Below are 4,656 nucleotides of genomic sequence, written 5' to 3' on the forward strand. Positions count from 1 at the left end.
GGAGAAAAAAGGATTCAGCCTCCATGAGTGGATATAGTAAAAAATCTAGCATATTGTATGGCCCTTGAAGATGAAGTCGATGGGAAACAATAGTATTATGACATTAAGTAGTACTTGGCAGAACAAAAGTACCCTTCTTATGCCTCAAGGAATAATAGGAGGATCGTATGGCATTTGGCTGCAGGGTATTTTCTGAGAGGGAATGTTCTACATTAAAGAAGTTCAAATATGAGCATACTCCACTGTGTAGATGTGCCTGAAGCGCAATAGGTCACGGAAGGTGTCCATTGAGGGGCATGATTAACTCATCCTTGTGGTCATATGTTGGTAAGGATGATACTCAGATTAAGGTACTATGGTTGACAATGAAATCTAATTTTGTAGATTATGTGTGAAGGTGTTATAATGCCGAGTGTGTGCTAATAAAATGATGGTTTCACTTACTCCACTACATGTCTTGACTGCTCCATGGCTATTCTTGATATGGGGGATGGATGACATTGGTTCGATTCCACCGAAAGCCATGAATGACCATTGCTTCATTTTAGTGGCCATTGATTACTTTATGAAGTGGATAGGAGTAGAATCCTATGCTCTAGTATCACTAGTAAAGTGGAGGTCCAATTCATTAAGAGGGAGATAATCTGTAGATGTAGGCTTCCGAAATAAATTACATCATAAAATTCTACCAACCTCAATAATAACATGATGAAAGATTTATGCAAGAAGTTCAAGATACAACACCTTAATTTGACCACATATCGCCCTAAGATGAATATGGTGGTAGAAGTTTCCATTAAAAATATCAAAATGATTTTGGAAAAGAGGATTGTCACTTACAGAGATTGGCATGAGGTGTTGCCTTTTGGTCTGTATGCATACTAGATGATTTTAGAACCTTATTGAAACTACTTCTTATGCACTAGTCTATGATATGGGCGTAGGGCTACTTGTAGATGTGGAAATCCCTTAACTTCAATTCTTAAAAGAGGCCGAAATTTTGGAGGATGAGTGGGTTCATATTCAAATAGATCAATTAAACCTTGTTGATGAGTAAAGGATGCAAACCATATGTCATGGGCAACTTTATCAGCAGAGAATTACCCGAGCGTGCAACAACAAAGTATGCCCTTGACACTTCAAGGAAGGTAATTTGGTGTTAAAAAGAATCCCTGGTAACTGGGATGGCCTCAAGGGCAAGTTCACACCCAATTATGAAGGGTGTATGATACTAAAAAGGTATTTTCCGGGGGAATAGTCATTTTCGTAGACATGGACGGGGACATGTTTCATCAGTTCATCAACCTGGACATCATCAAGGAGTGTGATTTTTGTTATTAGAATTTAACTTTATATGTAAAATGACAAGCATGAAGAATGATCATGTTTGATTAACCACTTTCCTTTGAATTGACCTTAATAAAGTTTGTCCTTCGTTAATCGTTTGGGCCTAAATATATTTTGTTTCTATGGACCTTAATCTCTATTATTTTCCTTTGCTTTGATTATATGAGTTGGTTTTTGATTATGCTCTGACTGGGAAAAATATCGAATCCAGGGATGATAAAAGCCCTTCACTTCAGCTACCCTATTATTAAAACATCCTGTTGCTTACCCTTGTTAAGCCTAAAATTTCTTTTGTGAAATCTGATCCAAGGAAAATCGAACATCAGGGCTTTTTGTGCAAAAGAACCCCTCCACACTAGGGTAATTTTGTTTTGGAAAAAAAGAAAAGAAAAGGAGAGAATGGAAATTGACAAAAAGTAAAAAGGTTTTGAAAATAATTAATCAAAAGTAAAGAATAGCCCGAAATTTGAGAAGTGAATGTTAAAGAAAGTGACAATCTAAATGAATAAAGGAAGTGGAAGCGAAAGTGATCCTTGACAACTCAGAAAACCTTAAACATTATTTTTTGAGCCTACTATACCTTTCTTGTTTTACCCCAAACCTTGGTCTCGTTACAACAAAAAATAAAGTCCTTTTTTATACGATTTACCATCTTTTTCCCAATCAAATCAATGAGGAATTATGCGAAGACTTGATCCCCTATAAGAGGTACATAGGCAACCTGTAATTCAAAGAACAAGTTCAGCCCAAACTGCCAAAGTGAAATAGAATCAAAAATAAAGGTTTTGAGCCTATTAATCCATTTTTAAAAGTGTTTTGAAACTAATGGCCATGTTTCATCCCAAAATAAAGTTCATTTAGAGATTGTTGTTTAATATATGAGTTTTGTTTTGCTCACAATGTAGAGACACAAAAAATTTAGATTATGAAATGAATGAAGGAAAAGAGTAAAGGAAAGAAAAAAAAAAGGAGGAAAGAAGGAAAAAAGAATTTTAAAAGGGAATCTATAGGGCTTTGTCGATAAGTGCCCTGAGGTCGTCGATGAACTGCTTTCTTTGACCTGTCGACGAGGACACATGTCTCATTGACAAAGTGATACAGACAACAGGATTTTAGAACATTTAGGTTTGACGACGAGGTTCATGGGTTCGTCAACGAACTCCCTTCTTCGGTTCGTCAATGAGTCCACGTGTCTCATCGACGAGGCCACATGGACAGTCGTCTATATATATATATATGCAAGAATCATATTTTCAGCTTGGAATATAGGTGAATGTAGGATAGGAGAGAACGTCTACTATTGGTGTGGGAGACCCGACTACATGGCACAAGCTTGTTAGGGATAGCCGACCCACGCACCAGCTCCTAGACCATTTCTAGGAGTTTATCAGGCGCCCCGAGGAGGTTAGAAAAGGAAGACAGCTCTGGCAAGGGTTAATGCACTAATGCCAGGAGATGCCGAGGCTCCTAGAGATGTTGTGACAAGTATTCTTATTACTTTACCATAAAAAGCTGTTGTTTTATTCGACTCAGGTGCCACCCATTATTTCGTATCATTGCGGTATGTCAAATTATTTGGGGTTGAAACACAACTGCTAGATGTTGAGTTATTAGTTGCCACGCCGACTGGATCAGTAGTGAGGTGTAGAAGAGTACTTAAAAACTATCCAGTGGGTATTCAGGAGAAAGTATTACCAATCGATCCTATGGTATTAGACATGCAAGGGTTTAATATGATATTGAGTATGGATTCGCTGGCAGCTAATTATGTCAGCATTTTTTGCCATAAAAAATAAGTGATCTTCAGACCCCTAATTGAGCAGGAATTCAGATTTATGGGATCATGTGTGCCCGCCTCGCCACAGTTAGTGTCGGCAATTCAGGTGGGGAGGCTACTTCAGGGTGGTTACCAGGGGTATATTGTGTATATAAAGGAGATACCAAAGGAAGAATTGAAACAAGTTGATATTCCACTAGTCAGAGAATTTCTAGATGTTTTTCTAGAGGAATTACTTGGTTTACCACCAGATCAAGAGGTTGAATTTTCCGTGGATTTACTACCAGGGTCAGCGCCAATATATAAAGCACCCTACCAAATGGTTCCAACCGAACTAAAATAATTAAAAGATCAGTTACAGGAGTGGTTGGATAAAGGGTTTATCAGGCCTAGTGTGTCACCTTGGGGAGCACCAGTCCTGTTCATGAAGAAGAAAGATGGGACTATGAGGATGTGCATTGATTATAGAGAGATAAATAAAATGACAGTCAAGAATAAATATCCTCTTCCCAGAATTGATGATCTATTTGATCAACTCCAGGGGACCTAAGTCTATTCTAAGATTGACCTTCGGTCAGGTTAGGATATCACCTTATGAAAGTTAAAGTAGATGACGTTTCAAAGACAACTTTCTGAACTAGTTATAGGCACTACGAGTTCTTGGTAATGCTGTTCGGATTGACTAATGCACCAGTAGCACTTATGGACCTAATTAATAGGGTGTTCCATCGGTACTTGGACCAGTTTGTTGTGGTATTTATTGATGATATACTGATTTACTCGAAGAATTTTGAGGATCACGAGGATTATCTGAGGCTGGTGTTGCAGTTATTAAGGGAAAAGAAGCTATACACTAAATTCAATAAATGTGAATTCTTAATGAGGCACTTTTCTCGGCCATGTAATCTCTGGGAATGGCATATCAATATATCCGAGTAAGATAGAAGCAGTGAATTAGGTGAGACAGATGAACGTTCAGGAGATCAGAAGCTTCCTAGGTCTGGAAAGGTACTACTGGCATTTTGTGGATGATTTTTCCAAATTAATGGGTCCATTGACATGAATTATGAGGAAAATTGTGAGGTTTGAATGGACTGACGAGTGTGATCAGAGTTTCCAAGAGTTGAAGCAACAGTTGGTTACTACACTAGTGTTATCTATTCCATCAGGAGGAGATGAATTTTTTATTTACAGTGACGCGTCCCATAAGGGACTCGGGTGTGTGTTGATGCAACATGGGAGTGTTATTGCTTATGCTTTTCGACATCATAAGGAGTATGAAAAGAACTATCCGTTACATGATTTAGAGTTAGCTGCAGTGGTATATGCTCTAAAGATCTAGAGGCATTATCTTTATCGTAAGAGATGTGAGATCTTCATTGACCATAAAAGTTTGAAGTATTTCTTCACCCAAAAAGAATTGAATATGAGTTAGAGAATATGGTTGGAGTTTATTAAAGATTATGATTGCACTATCAGTTACCACCCAGGGAAAGCAAATGTGGTGGCTGATGCTCTGAGCCGAAAAGTAG

The sequence above is a fragment of the Malania oleifera genome, chromosome 4, assembly GCF_029873635.1.
Source record: "Malania oleifera isolate guangnan ecotype guangnan chromosome 4, ASM2987363v1, whole genome shotgun sequence".
Classification (NCBI taxonomy): Eukaryota; Viridiplantae; Streptophyta; class Magnoliopsida; order Santalales; family Ximeniaceae; genus Malania; species Malania oleifera.